The sequence below is a fragment of the Helicoverpa armigera genome, chromosome 28, assembly GCF_030705265.1.
Source record: "Helicoverpa armigera isolate CAAS_96S chromosome 28, ASM3070526v1, whole genome shotgun sequence".
NCBI classification, from domain to species: domain Eukaryota; kingdom Metazoa; phylum Arthropoda; class Insecta; order Lepidoptera; family Noctuidae; genus Helicoverpa; species Helicoverpa armigera.
The window spans coordinates 4,579,803-4,602,613 of record NC_087147.1 but is presented as its reverse complement, the minus strand read 5'-3'; the positions used below and the strand labels follow the sequence as shown (position 1 = coordinate 4,602,613).

The window sequence follows — 22,811 nt, the reverse complement described above, 5'->3', positions numbered from 1 at the left end:
TTAGCAGTGGTGAGGGAGTGTCAGACTCTTACTGAATAAAAACCGTCATGTTTCATCGTAGGTCTTTTATGTACCAGGGCCGCGGTAACTCTTTCGAACAATCCCGCAGCCCGTCAGACCTTGGCGCTGCTGGGCCCCGCTGGGGTACCACGAGCTTTTCCTTGATATAAGGTAAGTATAAGTATGTCTACGTTTTGTTAGTAATACAAGTCTAGGTACACAACGTACAAGCAAATATATCGTTTAAACCTGATTGAATGCCAAACAGAGGTGTTTTCTTACCATTAACCTACTTTGCGGAGGGTGATGCGATGTTTACGTGTTGTGATTAGTTTGTTTGTTAATTAGTACACGCTATAACCTTTGGTGTATGGGTTTTCAAGAAAGTATTAAAATACTAAAATATTCTTTAGAATAGGTACGTGCTTCACTACGTATACCTAAAGTCCACAATTTTCTTCCAAGAATGTGATAAATTAAAAACTGCTCGATTTTGTGCAAACTTCACATAAACCATTTGCTAAATAGTCCGAACAAAGCCTAAGTATTTGGTTTGGATAGGAACTCAAGAACGGTCCCACGTTCTTGACTTATACAAATTCCAACGAACAGTGGTATTATTATTTTTAATCATTTTAAGGCTACTACAAACTGCCGCTAGGTTGTTGTAGTATGCCGGGTACAAGTTGGGTGGCTGTGCCGTCGGCACCAACAAGAAAGAAAATTCTGACAACAATACAAGCAACTGCCTAAAAATCCTTGTCAATTATTTCTTATATTACGGAAATAACTTAAAATATTACATAAATTATGTAACATCTACTTACATAAATATCTCCTTGATGATTAAATTGATAGGAATCTGTAACAAAACAGGATAAATGTTAAAACCATGTACCTACGTGTAATTCGGTAGGTTGTATAGCTAAATTGGAAAAAGTTTTATTGAGAGTTTCCAAGTACCTGCTTTCCTGGATTAAGCTTCATATTGTTGTATTGAATTTCACAGAAATATGTATATTCAAACATATTGTAACTAAAGCCAGCGATTCTGGGAACACAGATTACAAATACTTCTTGGTACAAAATTTGGATTCACTAGTAGATACCTACCTAAATCTATACTAAGTTATTTCTTGTGACGATTATCCTTGTCATATAACGTTGAAGTTTAAAGTACATAAAAATTAGATTTTTTATCTTCTGTAGGTATATACCTGCCAGACTTGGAATACCAAGTCCAAGACCATAATATCAATTTTCTTAAAACGCTGTTCACTATGCATTTTTACATACTTTACTTACTGTACTTGCAAAGTAAACTGTTATTTTACAAAAAAAAATAGCTTTAAGAGACTGTTGCTTTACCACTAGGTTACAAAAACTTCATCACAATACCTATATTAAAAACCAACAAAAAAAAACACAATACTCAGTTCTCCAAAATTGTCATATCACAGCAAGCGAAACAATATTCAACTACCTACCGTAATCGACTACTAGCACACACTAGCTAAACCGACCCAGTTACCAAATCCACAATGTTATTGTAGTCCAGTCAAACGAACACGTTTGAATAAACAGACAAAATCGGAGAAACTGAATTTCGGATGCTAAATGCCTAAATAAATAGGCAGATTCAAATTTGGCGTTCCTAGAGCTAAATGTGACAAATATTCTGGTGGATGACTCTAAACTTCGTGAAAAATAAAGAAAAGACTTTATATAAAAAACTCTGCCTTTATAAAATGAGCACATTGAAAAATCGCACTTGGGGAAGGTAGATGGTACCTGCAAAAACAAGTGGTCTATTGAACAGTCACCCAACTATACGGTCGAAAAAGATCTTATGGGGCCTGGGTAAAACCGCAGGCGGAAGCCAGTATATAGTTATCGGCACGAATCTTGAGCTCTGACCTACATCTGCGCAGAAGTGATTTATTAGCAAAGAACCAATCCCGAGTGACGGCTATGATGCGATGCACTGCGGGCCAATCACCGCTTTAGCCCGCCCCCGCGCCTCACTTCATTCCACAAAAGGGACCCAATAAATTACTTCTGCGCAGATGTAAGTCAGAGCTCAAGATTCGTGCCGATAACTATAACACTATAACTCAAATATATCTTGCGGCGCACAAATATAATAATTAACGCTGAAATAAACACATTCATAATTAATTATCTCTTCTGATAAGAAAGCCATTAATTGCGGATTGAGGAAAAGGTCAATTCGCAGTTTGCCTTACTCTCAATAAAAACATTTACTTTGAAGATACCTTTAATTAAATTAATGAATTGCGATAGCTTTAAAAATGTTCTTAGCTGAATAAACACATTGAGTTAATAAAAAATATAGGAGCATTGGAATCTTTTTAAAATGTTTAATTTGTACCGGGAAAAGGAAGGTTCAGTTATTATTACTCGAAAGATAGGTGAGTATCGGTTTGATTCCCGGACCCATTTTACGCAGGTCCAAACAGTCGAACAGAACAAAGGTGTAAGAGATAGAAAAGTTGGCATAATTTACTAAATTATTTTTACTTCTTACACAGGGATAAGATAGCCTTCTCCGATAAATAGTCTATTAAATAAATAGTGGATATTAATATTATCATCTCATAAACTAATTTTCTCCCAATAAAAATCATTGATTTGACACAAAAATAATAGTCAGTTTATCAAAGAAATGCCGTAAGTGAGCGACGGAACTATTCCTGGATTACGTATAGGTATAGCCTCTCATTTGGATTATGTGGAGTCATCTTTGACTTTTTCAAATATTTCAATAGTTTTATTCGTGTAATGAAAATCAACAAAATACGCCTCGTCTGCGAGTTTCAGACTCGCGCTGACTAAAAACAGATGTTCGAAAAGTAAGCCAGGCTTAACTAAAACTAATTCATTTAATAACGAAGAAAAGCAAACTCCGCTTAATCTTAATTAACGTGTTTAACTAAGTTTCGTTTCAGCTGTTTTCAATGGTAACATTGACCTTCATGGCTCTGAAGATCTACCAGTAAAATATTGTTATATAGCGTTATTATCTGCCTAGCCTTTTCCTTAACATGTTGGGGTCAACTTCCAGTCTCTCAGGATGCAACCGAGAACCACTGTTTTACATGGAGCGACTGCCTATCAGACCTCCACAGCCCAGTTACCTTTGAGGTACACAGGGAACTGTACCCAGAACCCTTTAGTAAGACTGGTTTTAATAATTATGGCCACAGAGACAGAAATCTCTTCACAATAAGCGCTATATAAGAGCCGAGAGAGTGAGAGAGTATATAAGAGCGCTGTATATTAAGAGTTTGACCTACTGAAACAGTCCCTCGACCCAGCCGCCTAACAAGGGTCTAGAGGCTCCTGGCTAATATAGTTATTATTATTTTACTTTTACTAATAATATTATGAAGCGTAAACGCTTTTAAGAATAGATAGACAGTTGAAATGCAACGCCTAAATGAATCGTAGTGTGAGTTATCAATAAGTATTCTATTTCCGAATTCCAACATGATAAAAACTTGGGCAAGATCCAAAAGGGAACATTCAAAAACTATCTTCATTCTAGCAAGTAGTAGCCATTACCTTTTCTCATTTCCAATGAAAGAAAACTAAATTGTCCGTCTTAATTCAAGAAATACTACCAACTTTAAGTGAAGAACTTATTTAAAACTTAGCTCTGTCTTTGACTCCAACTTACAAGTTAGCATTATCTCGATTTAACTTGCTCATAACTTTGTAAGTTTTGTGTCATCGTGGAAGATCCGGTGGGTAGTCACGTAATTAGTTTTATTCAGAACTTTTGTATTTTTGAGGAGACGTGAACACTTGGAAAAAATTGAGCCGTAAATCCGCTTGTGTGAAAACAGTGCGCTGTTTGCCACGCTTTCACGCTCGGTTTTTCTGCTTGCGACACATTCCGAGCGAAAAAAATATCATCAATGGTTCTGGTAGTTGACTGATCTTTGCTAATATCTGGGCGACACTCATCTATTTTACCTTCTCAATACAACTTTAAATTTTCATTTAAACCCCTAAAATTGAACCTAGACCATCAGTTTCTTTGCCTTTCTTACTTCAATTGTCGCATACGTATGACCTATATACAGCTTGTTCCCCGTGGTCTTTTTTTTAACGTCGCCAAAAATCATCAAATGACCTATCCCGCCGTGGGTTAGCAGCGGTGAGGAAGTGTCAGACTTACTGACTAAAAACCGTCGTGTTCCGTCGTAGGCCTTTTATGTAGGGCCAGGGCCGCGGTAACTCTTTCGACAATCCCGCAGTTCTCCGTGGTCTGAGACCAGCCTGAAAATGTCTGACGTCATTAACAAATCCAGACTTTGTAACTACAGAGATCTATTAGCTATATTAACATTTAACATTTATTGTGTAAGTAACAAGGCGAGAATCAAAAGCTATGTCTACAGCCTGTATAAATAAGCTTGCTTGTTTGTTTGTAAGTCTGTCCTATAATTGAACAGTGTCTATGTATTTTCGTTGTTAGTCTATTCTCAGAATTTGTTTGTTCAAATATTTGTTGATGTAATTAAAATTGTGATGTTATAACTAATTGGTTTTGATGAAGTTACTGTGCTAATGAAGAGGTTATTGTATTTTAAGATAAATATTTTTACTACTAAGCTCAGATAATAAACTTACAGTGGAATATTCCTTAAATAGCCCTTCAGCCTTTAATAAGCCTCCAAAAGCTAATAAAATAAAATCCTCCAAAAGCTGAACGGGTCTTTATATAAAAATCATGTTGACTGTATAATAACTGTTAAACTGTTGACTGAGGCTAATCTTCCATAGTTTCTCTCGTCTTCAGAAGTAACTACCTACTTCTTGCTCCGGAATCAAAAAGAAGGTTATGTCCTCAGGCTATATATTATATGATATGTCACTTAGTTTCATTTTAATCGCTCAGTAGGTGGTACTTTTGTCCTTAAAACGTGACAAACAAACTAACAGAGATAATTTCGCATTCATAATATTCAGTGATAGGATAGAAGTTTCTCTAAAACAAAGAAAATGAACTTAATTTCCCAATCCCTCGTTTGATATCTTATTCTAACTACTAAAATGTAGCGCCTCGTGGTTACCTTAATCAAGAAACTTTCCTACCAACAAAAACTAGACTGGCAGACTGTACTACTTCCACGGAGTAAGAAAAGATGAACGGAGATGCCATAATGCAGGTAGGTCAGACGTCTTCTTCTAGGTCTAATTCATAAGGTGGGCATGACCAAGATAGTCGTGGTGGCCTAGTGGGTAAAGAACCAACCTCTCGAGTATGAGGGCGTGGGTTCGATTCCCGGTCAGGCAAGTACCAATGCAACTTTTCTAAGTTTGTATGTACTTTCTAAGTATTACTTGGACACCAATGTCTGATAAAAAGGTGAAGGAAAACATCTTGAGGAAACCTGGACTATACAGTCCGACATCACCAACCCGCATTGAGCAAGCGTGGTGATTAATGCTCAATCCTTCTCCATGTGAGAGGAGGCCCAGCAGTGGGACGATAAAAAGGCTGTAACAGTAACAGTAACAGCATGACCAAAACGATCAGTTACAATTGAACTAACGAGGCGTTCTGGTTTTTGGGACATCTGTAAAAGATGTTTAGTATTACAAAGCATGGCCGGGTCCAAAGAAGGCGTATAAGACAGAAGCCAGTAACGTTCCTCATCCCCCACACACCCGCATTTTGGCGCGCTACTTTCTTAGGAGATTTTCCGCTATGGCACCTCCGCTAGTCATTTTGTTCTCCATGCCTACCTACCCTTGTATCAGGTAGTTGAGCTACTAATGAAGCAACTAGCGATTGTTGATTCTACCTTGAAAGGTTCTTAATTAAGGCACTTTTTCATGCCATCGCTCGGGCAAGTAACTCAATTGAACCACTTAGTGGATCACGTTACAGGTAGTGAGTGTACGTATGGATGTAGATATAGAGCGCTTGGGAGAATGGGTGATGTGCTGTAATTGTGTGAAAGTGTTTCGTTTTTTTTTTGGGTATTAATCGGAATGCCTAATACTTAGATAAGGGTGTTTGCTCCTATTTCTTATCAGATGTTTTATTTCGCGAGAGGCAAAACATTTGTAATTCAAAAAATAAATAGTGTGTCGTTAACTGTAGCCACTGTAGTGGCAGTTTTTTTATTTTCTTAACTTGGACTTTATTAACTCTACTAGATTATAACGAGAGAAACTTAAAGATATTCATTTACAGTTACAGGCGTCAGTCACATACTTAGCTAGCTGTTTGTTTTTCAACGGGAAAACTAGAATAGCTTTTAACGCACTGCCCTTAAACAGTTGTTAATTTTGCTGCAAGTATATTCATTATGGATGATACATGTTCTGTTAGAATGTGTAAGATACTAATATTTCTAACTGTCACGCCACATAATATTTTTTGTCAAAAAAACATAAGTGAAAATACATGTTTGCGTTGCCTGATAAATACTCTTAGGTACAACTTTGCGCAGTTATTCAAGGGCGAGATGCTACTTAGATAGCGCCCAAGTCTTTGCGAAACCTCTTGAGGTATTTTCGGTCGTACGTTACTTACTCGTGAGCTGTTGAATAGGTATTTTATTTACTGAGAACACAATATATGGCTTAATTTGTATTAGTAAATAAATATAAAATCGTATAATCAATTGTGCTGCCATATTTTTTTTTTGTAAGTATACTATTATAGATAGACTAATATACTAATTAATATACTGAAAAATTTGCTGTGCTGGTCCTATAAAAATCTCGCCAAACTTATATCGTGACAGAAAAATGCTTACAATAGGTAGGTATAATATTTAAGGGTAAATTAATAATAAAATACAGTAACAAAAGAAAATTAATAGTGTTATGACTAAAAACATAACATACATCAGACATGTTTTAAAAAATCAAATAGAAAATTGAACACGTTTTAAATGTCCGTTTAACTTTTTCGTCATAACACCATAAGTGTTTACCCCGACCAAAAAGCAAATTGACAGTAACAGGCTCCAACATAAAACGCTGGTTACGTTATAAACTAAACGTCCACTTCAATATGTAATCTAGATAAGCCACGTTTTATCAGTAGGTACGCTCGCGAACACCAGTCTTTTTGTTACAGATTACACTCAAACAAAGGGGAAAAAACTGTGAAAGCGTTGAGAGTTCCAGTTGTTTGCTATCTGTGGTTTATTTGTGTTTTTGTAGCTGCGGACAGAGGATATTAATTTTATCTAAGCCTTTTAATATTGTAGTCGAAATTGTTTTATAAAAAGTTGGCTTGTTTGTGCTGATGTGCTTAATCCTACTAATATTATAAATTAATATCTAACGTTTAGTAAACTTGTTACTCATTTACCTAAGCAAAAACTTCTGTATAGATTTTGGGCTATGTTGAAACCACGTTTGGGAATCGTATCTCATTAGAATGTGGGTGAAACCGCTGGCAGAGCCTAGTGTATTTTTGAAACACCTCATTTATCGACTTTCTCTGTGGTTCAAAATGACCCACATCAGTAAATCCCTATTTTGGGTCTTATACTGACAAGAAAGAACAAAACATAGGTACTAAGCGTTATGTACTCATTAGTACTCGGTGTCATCCATCCCACATTATGTACATCCTTATCATCTGATACGAAACCGCTAAAATTAACAACTGTTTTTCGCCGAAACATGTACTGATTTGTTTTACATCACCTTCGGAAAAATATCAGCACAACAACATAAAAGTTGAGACAGGAGGATCATAACTACATTAAATCCTTTGAAATGCTAACCACGCACGATTCTTGACTGTTTTATAACTATATGGCAATCCACCCCCACACAGGGACAATTCTAATAAAATCAATTGGTATCATCCAGTCCACTCCTGGAGGTGCACTCTCCCATGACATGAACATTAACTTTGTCACTCCCTTCTATTTGAGCCTTCATAAAGCAATCCGAAATGACAGCCGCACGTGTCGATCGATCTTATGTCAACGCGGTTGGTCGGTAGATGGGTGACCATATAGATATGTCATAACGAGTTCCTCTGTGTTTTTCCGGGTCCCGATGGAACAAGATTTTTTGTGCTTTTTGCCTTTTTATCTTTAGTTAATAATCATCATATCAATGATGGTGATATTTCAGAGCACTTATGATCACTATGCATAGTGTTCAGTAAAGATACTATCAAAGATGTTTGATTGTATAACTAAATTATATGGAAGGTGCTTATTCGAGTTTACTTTGAAAACTTAACGGTTGTAAAGAAATAAGAGAACACAGATTTTATTTATAGAATTAGCTAAGATTTCAGTTTAAATCCGAAAATAGTCATTTCTATTTTAGTTTGCTATAAAAATTACTTCAAAAGCCTGAAATGGACTGAAATGGCGGTCTTTTATTGTTTTCTCCTTTGTTGTTCCTTGAATAGATCATTTTAGAAGTATTTTAAGTATTTCACAAAGTGTTTCCGTTGCTTTATCGAATGTTCAAAAATAGTTTGTAGATTTTTGAGCAGTTTTCTTGAAGGCTATTGTGATGAAAGGTATTTTTATTTATTTTCTTTAGACTTAAAAAGCTCGACTATTGGGCATTTTTCTCTTTCATAAGTCTAACAGGTATATACTAAAATTAATAAACCTAGCCCCTACTAAATCATCATTATCATCCTCTTGCCCTTATCCTAATTTTACTTGGGGTCGGCGCAGCATGTTTTCTTCTTCCGTCCTTCTATCTGCCGTCATCTCACAAGTAACATTCTTTCTAGACACATCGACTTGCACACAATCCATCCATCATTTCGTTTGTCCTCTTTGGTCCCTATTAAATGGCACTATAATGTCTATAATAATTATAGCTGTCAAAATATGGTTAGACGTACCTTTGAGGTCTAACCAACAATTAGGGTCCAAATTAACAACGTCATTTTATAAAGAGCCTTTGTAAACCCTTATGCGAAATGTCATCTTTTGAGTACCCACACTGCAAACTTTTAGTCGGCCGATAGTTTTTGGGCTCATAAATCAGAATGAAGATGAATAGTAGTACGCACATTACAAAGATCAGGTATTTAGCCGGAATCAGACTGACTGAAAACTGTTATTTGAATCACAATTTTGTTGAAAAAAACAAATGTTGCCATCCATCGGGTCAACGTCTTGGCAGTCATTACGTTTAGTCAGAAGCCAGTAAATCTGGCAACCAGTCTACCAAGGAGTATTCGGTTGCTTTAGTAAAACACTGGTACACAGTTGCACTCGTTTCTACTGGAAGCCGACCCCATCATAGTTGGGGAAAGGCTCGGCAGATGACGATGATGACCGGGTCAACAGTCGGCCGACTATTCAGTTTGCAGTTAATAATTCATACTAACTACGAGCTTATATAGAACGATTTACACAAAGGATGCCACAAAATTAGCTCGAAACTACATAGTTACATTTTCGTTACATTACAAAGATCTAATTGGCGTGTGTACGAAGTTGAAAAGTCAATTGTTAGACAGTTATGCTCCCCTAGTAGTTCGTCGTTAGTTTTGATATTGTTATTTATAGTCTGGTTAATTTCTTGCTTGGAAAAGCTATTTATTTATGAGCTAGACTGCGGTTTTATATACACAAAAAGACTTTGTTAAAACGTTTTTTGTAGTAGATAACTTACTTAGGTATTCATAGTCATGAAAATGTGTTGTGTATGATTTCACATCAGACAAAAACCGTATTTTAGCAATTTCACAATAGCGGATTTTCCGCTCGGTTTTTTTCCGAGCGACGAATTCCGAGCGGTAAAAAATCAGTCGCCACGGGGGAACTCATCAAGATAAGATTATATCATACCATCCATGGACCGTCGGCCGCGTCAAGCGTTGCTTCACCTTAACCGCATGAAAATCCGTGATTAGATTTTCAGTTTACCGCAACAACAGACAGACATATATTTGCGATTGGGGACTTTTGTTTCATAATATTAAGTGATAGTGACAAAATTAATCTATACCTGTAGGTATATAAAAATTAATGCCACTTCGTTATAATTTTATAACTCAAGAATGGTCTCACCTATCCAAACCAAATGTTAAGGCTTTGTTCGGAGTATTTAGTAGATGATTTATGTGAAGTTTGTACAAAATCGGTCGAGTAAATCTTCATTTATCACATTTTTTTACAAAATCATGGAATTCACGTACCGCGGGCCACTAGTTTTGTACGAAAGCCAAACTTCAATCAAACACACATATCCACACCTTCCGATCCATTGTTTGAAAAGATATGAAAATGTGACCCAAATTCTGACACGGTGTTCGTTTTGTACACACAGTGCCGCGGGTTCGTTTGGCACATTGATTGATTACGTTTCCAACTGGCCCGGGTGCTAAGCTGGTGGACGTGAAAGATATGAACGATAGTTCTGGTGAGTATTCTTAATGAGAATCTCTTTGTCTTACTGTGGTCCTGGTACTTTTGAAATCAACAGTGCTGGAAAAGATGCATTTTATTTTCATATATATATTTTTTTATTAGCGGGTTTTATTAAAGGTAAAAAAAAAATATTTTACAATTATATTTACATTCCTATTTAAATGTTATTTTAATTTTAGATCATGAATGAGCTCACTTTTTTCAGCTACAAAAACACATTACTGATTATTATATTAATAATTTTCAATATTGTTATCAAATTGTGCCTTCACTAATGTAATGTAATGACGAACTTTCCAAAATACTAATAGTAACATCCAAACCTTTAAAAAGCATCAATACTTTTCACCTTCTAAGTGACTCATAAAATATTTAACAGCATTTTTCCACTAACTATAATGTCCATGTTGACATAACATTCAACAAGTGCTACTTTATATAAAAGCTGAATCACTCATTACATCAAAATAGATGATAAATCACCACAGATTTCCTTCTGACATGAAGAAATTTACGAAAGCCATCCATCATCTTCAATAGCTCATTAGGAATAAATATATATAAAAACCGGGGTAATTATGTGTCTAATATGTAGAATAATGTATAACATATCTGCCCACGTCGATAGTTTTTACATGCAGTACCAATGCAACTTTTCTAAGTTTGTATGTACTTTCTAAGTATATCTTAGACACCAAATGACTATGTTTCGGATGGCACGTTAAACTGTAGGTCCCGGCTATCATTGAACATCCTTGGCAGTCGTTACGGGTAGTCAGAAGCCAGTAAGTCTGACACCAGTCTAACCAAGGGGTATCGGGTTGCCCGGGTAACTGGGTTGAGGAGGTCAGATAGGCAGTCGCTTCTTGTAAAGCACTGGTACTCAGCTGAATCCGGTTAGACTGAAAGCCGACCCCAACATAGTTTGGGAAAAAGGCTCGGAGGATGATGACGTAAAATAATTGTTAATGTTTTTGTTCACACAGTCCAGAAAAAAAAATGGAGGGTCAGATATTATGAAGTTTTTCGCATAGTGATTATAACTTCTCCAATTTTATTATGTAAAGAAAATCCGGCAAGAGTTACGTATTTGTAAATTTTACACTGTCACCTCTTTAGAAAGTACTCAATAGTAATAAAAGGTTTTTTTAACCCAATGGTTTGCTCGAACATCGGTACAGAAAATGGCACGACGCTACCGTACTAATCAGGCCTTGCAAAACCCTCCTTATATGTCAACACTACTAGCCTAATATCACAATTCCTAGACTTATCCACAAAGCAATAACATAAACTACCATAATCACACTTTATCTCCTCAATACAAGACACAATATCCACGACTGACCAGTTATTACTTAATTTACAACTTCCATTTATAACCAATCGAGATGACCCATAAACCTATATATTTATCAAGCTTAATTGACATGAGTCGCCGTCAAGAGCCTTCGAGTTGCCGTCTTACCCATAAAAGTGACCATAAAGTGCATGCAATATGTAACATGCGTTGGGTGACGTCATGGAGGATGAAATGACTAGCGGAGGTGCCATAACGGAAAATCTCCTAAGAAAGTAGCGCGCCAAAATGCGGGTGTTAGTCGTAACGTTAGTCTTCGCCCTTTTTTTATCGATGGCGAAAATTATCAAATGACTTTTACCGACTAAAGTCTATCGTTTTCCTTTGTAGGCCTTTTATGTACCAGGGCCGCGGTAACTCTTTCGAATAACCCCGCTGCCCCGACGGGACTTGGCCCTGTTTGGCCCAGCAGGACTGTCTTCACCCATAAAAGACTTCTTTGGACCCGATCATTTGTTGTAATACCAAAAATCGTTGTCATTCAGATGTCTCAAAGAACCCGAACGCCTCTTTAGTTCACTTCTGACTGATCGTTTTGGTCATGCCCACCCTACGTATTTGACCTACAAGAAGGCGCCTGACCTACCTGTATTATGGCATCTCCGCTCATCTTTCCTTACTCCGTAAGTGACGTCATGTCAGGGTTTGGTCCGATTGACGCGTTTATGGGTGTGGCTACGAAGTGTGTTTGTATGTGCGTTTACGAAGTTCGTTACGGGTTTAAGTTTGAGGTGGTTTTCTTGTGTTTGGTAATGGAATTAGTTTTGATGGCGTTTCTGTTGTGTTGTCGAAGGATTAAGGTTAATTCTAGAAGGATGATGATTTCGATTTTGTCAAGAATAGATACTACTTATGTACCTATGTTGATAATTAGAAAATACTTTTTTCAACTTGTGTAAAAACTAGGTAGGTAGGATATTCCATTAAAAGTTCACTCTTAAACTTATGTAACAAATTCTACCTCCAAAAGAAACACTTATCTTGTTGTCTTGAAAATACAGAAACACACTTTGAAATATTTTGTTGTCAAGTCTGCCTAAGCCCTTAAATTCTAAACATTCAATTAGTGTCTCTTTCAAACGGTTGTCACGATTTACGACAACGGTCTCGAGTCAATGTAACTCTGCCCTTAACTTACTTGAGTTATATGACCTCAACTACTCAACATTTATTTTTCTTTAGAAACTAGAAAAGATAACTAGTATTATTGGTATTATCTATGGTTCGAATAAAAACTTCACTTTTTTTTTTAATTAGCAACATTTGACGTTTAATTGACATTGACAGTTGCACGTCACAACTGTCACAGTTGCACGGCGCGGGAAAATATAAATGTTATATTGTGCGGTTTTTCGTAAGTTTCTTCGGTATTAACAAGTGAAAAACAGTAATAAATAAAGACAATTCATAGACATTTGTTTCAAAACACCCAAAAACGCGAAAACAAAACATCGACAAAGAAATTTCTGAGCCCTTTGAGACAGCGAATAGAGAATAATTAATTGGATTGTTTTAAAAACATCTTTTTGCTCTTTGAGCCTTCAGCGGCACCAATGTAGCAATTATCTTTTTTCTTTTCTAAATGTTTAATCAGATACTCAAATTGAAACCGAAGTTAAGAAAAAAAAGATTAAGTAAGAACTCTTTCTTTCGGTTCTCTTTTTATTGTTGTGTCGGACTTAGTTAAAAATTAATCAATTAGTAAAAAACCGGCCAATTCTAGTTTTCCTTTTTTGTTATAGCGGCAACAGAAATACATCATCTGTGAAAATTTCAGCTCTCTAACTATCACGGTTCATGAGATACAGCCTGGTGACCAACGGACGGACAGAGGAGCGAAAACAATAGGGTCCCGTTTTACCCTTTGGGTACGGAACCCTAAAAATGGCTGATATTTATTGTTTTTGAAAACTGTAGATTGCTAAAGTTAAGTTTCGAAGTTAACGATCCAAGATTGTAATCCAACCGGCTAGGTTGAAGGAAAAATATTTTTAAAGAAAATTATGAAATTCAACGATGAAGTTTTTTGTAACTTAGTTAAGGTGAAAACTTAGAACGCTGTTTTTTTAATGAGTAAATAAGTTACTTGCGGCTAAGATAGTTCAATTTTCTTACCAAGGTTATTATGATATATTTTTCTAACACCCGGATAAAAGAACCTTTAGTCATTTTCAATAACGTTTATACTCAAAAAGCTTATATAATTTAATTCACTCAGATATCTTAACGTAAGTTTCTTACCAGTACCCATAGCCCCATGTCTTATAACATCGCGTTCTATACATCATATACTTGGCTATGTGATAATTAAATCAGAACTTTGCACTCAAAGTTAGACATTAATGTAAATTTGGGATCAAATGTTAGCCGAGCGTAGTTAGGAACGACATGCAAATTGGGACACGGTCGGCAAAAGGCGGGAAAGATGGGCGTTGTAACCCATGAAGTGGTTCCTTCAAGACATTAGAGGGGTTGCCAAAATTTGGATATTCAAGCACATAAAATGAAATCTTGGCTTTCGTCCTTCGATACAAACAATTTGGTCCTTGCCATGGAGTAAGGAAAGATGAGAGATGTCATAATGCAGGTAGGTCAGGCGCCTTCTATTAGGTCAAATACGTATGGTGGCATGACTAAAACGATCAGTTATGAGTGAACTAACGTGGTGTTCGGGTTCTTTGAGACATCTGTCAACGATTTTTGGTATTATACAAAAATATGGGGTCCAAAAAAGGGCGAAGACAGTAACATACCTTGTTCCCCACACACCCGCATTTTGACGCGCTACTTTTTTAAGAGAATTTCCGTTATGGCACCTCCGCTAGTCATTTTGTTCTCCATGGTCCTTATGGTTTTTGAGACGTTGCCCAAAATATTCGAGTCAGCCTGTTTTTAACGGTCGTTTTTATGGAGTTTCGCAGACTTGGCCACCTCAATCCAGTTTGAGAATACAATGTAGCTACGAATGTATTAAAAGTTAAGGAATGCGGAGAAATTTAATCAGGCTTCGCTGGCAAACTGTGATATATTACATTTTAGCTACATTGTACAATTGTACATACGGAGAAGGGAGGAGAAAAGAGTTACAATACTGTAAAGTTACTTTTTGGAAGCAAGCTGCGGAGCGCACATACAGCGACTGCAAAAAATCGGTTGCAGTCACCACGGCTGGTGCTTAGTTCCAAAAATATTTGCAGTCGGCAGCTCGCTTCCAAAATGTACCTTTACATATCTAGACTTTTTGAAAAGTTGTGAACGGTAGGCACTACTTACAAGTACCTTTTATTGTCACCAGAGGTTGAAAGAATCAACCAAGTTTATTCAAATTAACGTAAGGCAGACAATGACTAATAAATCCCAGACAATGTTAAAACAAATGAAAGTCTTAAATGCCTCTAATTTTTCTAGCAATTACACTAAAATCAGAACAAAGCAACGCTTGATTGTACCAAAAAAGTCTAACTAATAGTATTTAGTTTAAAAAAGTTACAAAAGAACTGCAAAAAAAATCTAATAGGCCCCCATTGTCATTTTAGATGGGTATAGTAAGAAAATCTTTTATAAGCGTTTCTGAAAAGAATCTATCTTTTTTATTATCAGCGTGGAGCGAAGTAAATCTATCTTCTAAGATTAAACCAGTGCTAGTTTGCTACCCTTTTATAATCGTAGCCCTTATAAAGGATTGCTCACACTGACGATTTCTTTGCGAAAATTCTCGTATTTCATGGAACGAGTGAAAATTTCATGAATGTGAATATTTGAAGTCGAATATGCAGACTGCAGAAGATATGAGTGGAACTTAAAAGGCAATTGCAATACTATTTCTTTGTGGATCTACTTAGATGTAAAGTAACATAATATATATAGCCTTCCTGGATAAATACCTACCTATTACATAAAGAACATATTATACGTCTGTCCGTTTGTTCCTTGAATAAGCGCGTTCATCAATCCAATTTTTCGGGTTTCTAGAAATTACCTATATTTTATGTGCCACGCATGTTTACAGCTACTTCATAACTGAAAATTATAGAATTTTACTGACACCATTAAACACGACTCAGTTTTCTTACTTTAAAGCGCATTAATGACTGTAATCAGCATTTATCACAACCTCATTTTTCATCCCACGTAAAAGTGCAAACATAAAACTCTTTTTAAATGTAATCTCATATGTCAAAGTTATTTTCAACCTGTCAAATTGACAGTGACAAGTTATCAGAGATAACATAACGGCCGGTAGTTTCATAAACGCGCGAAGAGACGAAATTATTATGCTGCGTAAAATGAAACGTGCTCAAGATTCGCAGAGCTTTATATGGCGTCCCGAATTTATTGACCTCTAGTGTAAAATTATTGGAATTGCAATATATGAGTGGGATATTGTATTCAAAATGTATTTATTATTCAATGGGGCGTGTAAATGGGCTTACATGAAAATCGTTTGAAAATAATGCAGGTGTGTACCGTTTTAAATATTTGAATATTATTTTTTTTTGGAACATAATATATATTAGCAATAGTGGATCAATTAAGTAGAATCAAGAAACCAAAATAGCTATGTCTTAATATTCTTAGTACTTAAGGGTTTTATGTAGCTAAACGTTAGAGCTTCTTTTAATTAATGGTATAAAAATTCCATAACACCGAATTCCAAAAATATTCAATTTTACATAACCCTATTTACGTCAACGACTTTACCCAAAAGTTCAATGACCTCTTACAAAATAACCAATATACCATACAAACTGTTATTTAAAATTAAATTTAATATTCTTCAGAACACTCAAGTTTGCAGTCTCAAAGGAAATATAACTTTGTGCAATGAACAACCGAATTCTGAGCGAAGTGAAACGTAGCTTTTGTGTATCCATTGACATTTGTACAACGCTCGCTGTTTGTTACATGTAAGAAAACGTATGTTAAATCATCATCATTATCAGCCTTTTTATTTATTTTATTTTGTTTAAACTTTTACAGTCAGGCAACAGTGGCAACCTTAAAAACTAGCATACGTACATTATATATACAATAGTTGTTGGTAAATAAAAGTTAAGTTAACAGCCTTAGTTATAAACGTGAATTAAATATAAGTAACACTTAAGAGCTGTTTAAGAAAACTTATAAACGTTGCTTAAGCATGTCCTTACTAACATTTAATCACTACTTAAGACTTTAAGTAGTGATTAGTTAAAATGTTGCTTAGAAGGTGATTAGAGATTTTATAAGAAAGGGGGTTTGTTAGTAGCTTCGGCTTCGGGGTTTTCGGCTTAGCGGCACGAATTCTCGTGTTGGGTTCGACAGGAGCCGTACCACAGCGATTCTCATTTGTTCGATGGCGGCGCTTCCTCCTTTGCACCGTAGGGAAACCATCATCATCAGCCCCTAGCCAGTGTAGAGATGTAGTACTTAGATACTCGTACTCGTATTTGAGCAAGTGAGTAGTCTCCCGGTCCTACACCAGTAACACTTTTAACCATCGCAGTGCTGGGCACAGGCCTCCTCATACATAGAAGGAATAAGTCGGAAAATCAATTGAAATCTGCTACATCTAAAGCTAGCGAGCTATTTAGTTAATTATTAGGTTATTTTTTCCGAGCACGGTAAGTAGTTCTCTCATAATACGAGAAACTACGGGAATAACCTTATATTTTACTGGCTGAAACCACAAATGAAGAAATCATATTTCCGTTCCTACTTTAAAATAATTCGTCTACCTATAAAGTACGGAACTCGATATTAATAACGATCATTGACACCCCTAGTAATTAAAATTCATATTTCACCCCGTTTCATGGGTAACTTTATTAAAGAAAACTTCACTAATGAGGTCCTACCTTTATTTAAAAGTTTACAAAATAAAGTAGGAAGTCCTGTTCAACACAAAGTGTGATAATTATAAAAAGCTAGCTTTTGCCCGCGGTTTCACTCGCATCCCGAAAGAACTGTCCAGTCATTTTTTATGGGAAATCATCAAATGACCCCTCCCGCTGTGGGTGCAGCGTGTCAGACTCTTACTGACTAAAACCCATCATGTTCCTTCTTAAGCCGTTTATGTACTAGGGCCGCGGTAACTTAGTTTTAAGTACCAAAACACATGTCTACTAATTAACTTAGATTCTGTCGTCAAACGTGTTAAGTTTATAATTACTACGGCATAACTTTTAATGTGGGTACGTATCCCAAATTACTTCTGCAGTATTAACTAAATGAAATCATACATGTATAAAGCAACATCTGTCTGTCTTATAGCGATAAACTCACAAACTACTGAAAGGATTTTCATCCAATTTTCGCCGATAAGTATGAGAAAGTACACTTGCAATATTTTGATACTTAGTTTTAATATTTCCCTATAATAAGATCATGTTGTATATATATATATATATATAATTAAATATCTAAAACCTTGCAAAGACGTATAAAACCCTGAAACTACATTACCTAACAATTAAATTACAAAGCAAAAGGTGAAATAAATTGTTTTTTATTTTTATGTTACGCCATATATTTTGATAATAGCTTACGCTCGCGACTTTTTTGCATTGATTCTGGATACATATGGATTTTCGTTGTAATTTTGCTATAAAAAGGTACATTATCCTTATAGTAAATCAGGCTATTTCCATAAGGAACATCATCTTTAGCTAGTAGATTGATTTCTGAACTACAGACTTATTTCCCAATTCTAAAAGTTATTTCCAATAATGGCTTAACACAAGTACTTTGATCCTACTTGACCTAGACCCCTGAAAGTCAAACTTCTAGTTAAGATCCACCCAAACTTTCCTTTATATACTTATACTAGCGGTTCAACGCTGTTCCACCCGCTTCCCGAGGAATCTATATCCTGCACCAGGACCAAAAGTGTGGTTATGTCCTGTCTCAGACTCTGGAATATCTAAGAAATTCCGTTTAAATCGGTTTTGTAATTTTCGCGTGGAAATGTAACAGGCAGACAGAGTTACTTCCACATTTATAATAAATATTAGTAAAGATTATTTTTTCAATCCAAAAACATCATCTACATAGCCTTTTCCCAACTATATCAGGGTCGGCGTCCAGTCTGACCAGATTCAGCTACGTTTTACAAGGTGCGACTGCCTATCTGGCCTCCTCAACCCAGTTACCCGAGCAACCTTATATCGCTTTATAAGACTGATTGTCAGACTTACTGGCTTCTGAATACCCGTAAGGACTGCCAAAGATACGTCGATCGTATTCAATGAATATTTTTCAATCCCAACATGTAATTAATCAATTTCTTAAAGCTCTATTAAGAAGCATAGATAGACATAGATAGCAACTTCATAGAATGATAAATAGCCACTTCAGTAACTTAGAAACTATAAAGTCTACAGTAATATTGATATAAAGTATGTTTCCAGTGAGATTGGTCAACTTAAGTAATAAGCTTCTTCTAAGGGCTTAAGACAAAGCTTTACAGTTGCAAACTTTTTAGTCGGCAGATAGTTTGATCGGGCTTATACATCAGTATGGAGATGAATGGTAGTGCGCTCATTATAATGATTAGGTATACGACTGGTATCAAACCACATTTTTCTCAAAACAACTGTATATGTACTTTGAAAGTTGTACCTATGTGAAAATACATATTAAACAGTTTTATTTTAAGAAAACTAACGTCAAACGTCTATGATGTCCATGCACCTGGGCCTAGAGAGTTTGGCTGGATTGACGATTTCTTTTAAAATAAATTGTTGTACAACCATCGGGCCGAATAATTTAGGAGCGGTGTGTATGAGGCCCTTAATCGTAATAATCGGCCTATTTACAGTCTTAATGCCCTATAAAGGGTACTTACATGTAAAAGGGGAATATTAAATGAACTTAACTGTATTTAAGCACCCATAATAATATGTCTGAAACGATTTAGATAAATTTTCGCATGAGAATGGACGTCTTATACAAAGATGTAAGGAAATTTCTTCAGGAATTCAAATATCACATCTACATATACACTCCAGAAAAACATCATTACGTTACTCAATTTCCAAGCTTAGGATATGTTCATCTACATACAAGCTGTTTTAAGCGATTTCCTACTTCCCGAGATATTTTTTGCCGGATATATCAAAACAAAAACTACGTGGGTTTCTACTGCTAAAGTTATTTTCAACATCGGTTCAGTAGATCCAGAAATAATTCCCTAAAATAACACCAACTTACAAACATTTTACCTCTTTACAATGTTACTTATAGAAGTCGGTCTCATACATTCCTTCCTCCGTGGTTCCATAGCATACCATTGACAAAAGAATGTCATTTCACCTAACCATCTAAACAATGTCTAACTTTCACCTTTCATACTTTCATATAAAATAATTTTAATTAATTGATGAACGCCCTGTATTGATTCATCGCACTTTTCTAACTAATATTATGAGAAAAGTTTTGTTTGCGAAGTCGTTAAAAACGGCTTATAGGATTATCTACTCGTGTGAGGATAGAATGGTTGTTAAAATAACGGGGAGTCCCGGATTTTGGGCCCGAGTTGAAAAAATACCTATGTATTCTTTTTCGTATTTTTATTCTATTAAGCTTGCTTTATTTTTTATTTTTTTCAAAAAATAGCGTTGGTTTGCGATTAAAATTTTGACATACTTTGACATAATATAATAGAGCTATTTAAATTCTGTCACAATCTCTAATCTACTAGTTAGTTATTGAAATCTACTGAAAGGAAAGCAGAGGATAGAGTGCTGCCGTGTCCGATGTGAACACAAATTGTATTCGGAATGTGTATGTTTGGTTGCGATATTTATTAACAAGCATATAATTATTGTTAACAACTCAAAAATAAGTATTGAAATTGAAAGTTTTGAAAGGCTCTTCCAAAGAGTAGAAAACACGTAAGTGATTTCGCTTTATATAAAAATTGCAACAAAAAATATCATCTTTAACAAATGTAAGTTTAAATATGAAATGTGTATAGCACTTAGTTACACATCAAAGTACCAACCAAAAACCAATTATAAAAATAATTCTTGGTCGCAAAAAATTTATACATTTTTTTTCCTAACATTACATTTTTCGTATAATTCTCGGGGGATTTATACTTTTATACTGGTCGACCCAATTTTGTCAAGTCGCTGTTTGTCAACAAACGCGCCCAGGATTTCACCGACTTGGCATTCGATCTTTTATACGAATAACAGGATCGCTTTCCATTTTTATTACGTTCCCTTTTCGCATAAAAATGTGGAAAACATTTTTTATTCGTGGAATTCTATCAATCTTTTGTGAAGTTCAGGAATTTGTGTGTGTGTGTCTTTTAATATTTTAATATATTATTAAGTTATAAAATAAAGTGTGTACTATCATAATGAACCTCTTTTATTTTTTTAAATGCATTTGTTCATATCTATAAACATAATCCTCCTTTTTGTGGTCAGTCTTATAAAAAAATAATCTAATTTCGTATAAAGAAGCCCATTGACATTAAGATCTTTTTATTTGAACCTCAATTAAAAAAAAAAGCTCACTCACCTTTTCTTTTCAAATTAATCGCATTAACACTTGATCCGAATAAAAAAAAAATACCAATGGAAACGGTTCTCTTTTTCAAAAAAAATTTTTTTCTTTTCTCGTCACAACGAAGCTAATTTCAAAAGGGATGGGCTGACAGCCAGTAGGTGCTATTGTACGCAATTATAACCTTCATGGTACCACATAGTCACATGTAGGCATATGTGACAAATTGGTGGCTACCCTTCAGGGACCTTTCAGTGCTTTTTATGAAATAAATTGATGTACGTTTTCCATACGTGTGAAGTGATCGATGAATGATTGATATGCTTTTTAAAAGGCTATTCATGCTTTGGTATTTTCTAAACATAGAAGTACCCTGCACTTAAGTATTTTTTTTATTATTTCAGTATTTCTGAATTTAAAAGCAATAAAGATATTGGTATCTAAATTTTATTACAAAATCACATTTTTGTAAATAGCTCACCTCTGTTTTTCAGAATCCAAATTAACACCTTCACAACGATATAGCACAGTCAACAAAAAAAACAACAACAAAATGTCAAATACTTAAACAATATTTAAATGTCACCACACACGATAAAACCAGTCATTCCAAAAAAAAACAAATCTAATAAACCTTTGACAGTAAAAAAAATCACGGAGCTCAAAAAAATATAACACGCACTGAAATATTATGATAACACACGAATTTGCAGGTCGCACATTTTTTACATAATTTTCAGGAGTCGTAACATGCGTGCACGCGAGTTTCACACACGAGCGGCCGCGACGAGCGACTAGGAGCGACTGGCTTATAACGGCTGTACCCTGCTGAAACTGTTGATTCCTCCCCCCGCGCCTCTTGCGTACCCCTCTGACGTCTTGTCGGAAAAATTTCATTGCACACCAGGATAAAATTGATGCCTCTCGCGGCCTTGCAGGTTTTCTTCATTTTTATATGTGTTTGTTCATTAATGTAATGGTTATGTGTGTCATATTTCAGTCTTAGGGATTTAGTATTATGGTGTAAAGTTATCCCTTCGTCCGTCTTAGTTGAGGAGACCTATCACAGTTACTTATCGCCTACTATGTTAGGGGATTTTTAGGAATAGAAAGTTTTCGATGGAACACCTCAACGAGAAAGTGCATTTAATATGTTTCTATGATAAATCCGTGGAGATCTAAGGGGGAGGCCTATGTTCAGTAGTGGACGTCCTATGGCTGAGATGATGATGATGATAAATCAGTTTTATCATCTACGTAGCTTTTTTCCAAATAATGTTTAAGAACAACTTTATTTCTCATAAAGAATCTTTACATAATTCATTTACTGAAAATCAATTTTTAAGACTAACATTAATGATTGGAACGCACAAAGGTAGGTACTTAATAAAATAACACAAACATAAAATAAAAACAAAATGTTGGAAGACCAATAACAAACTCAAAACAAGTTTTTTATCAAAGCATAACATGGATGCATAAAGTTGGTATCGGCTTCCAGTCTAACCAGTGTTTTACATGGAGCGTTACTTCCTACCTGA

General features: G+C 35.5%; 1 protein-coding gene across 1 annotated transcript in view; it reads right to left on the bottom strand.

Moving 5' to 3' along the window:
- LOC110371493 (sex peptide receptor) overlaps nucleotides 1-22,071 on the bottom strand; it is a 285,637-nt gene extending 263,566 nt beyond the window's left edge. The window contains exons 1-2 of the mRNA XM_064042429.1: nucleotides 21,752-22,071; nucleotides 828-862 (exon numbers count right to left, since the gene is read on the bottom strand). The gene's annotated coding sequence lies outside the window, so the exon portion shown is untranslated. The remainder of the gene's footprint in view (nucleotides 1-827; nucleotides 863-21,751) is intronic.
- Between the last annotated feature and the right edge of the window lie 740 nt (nucleotides 22,072-22,811).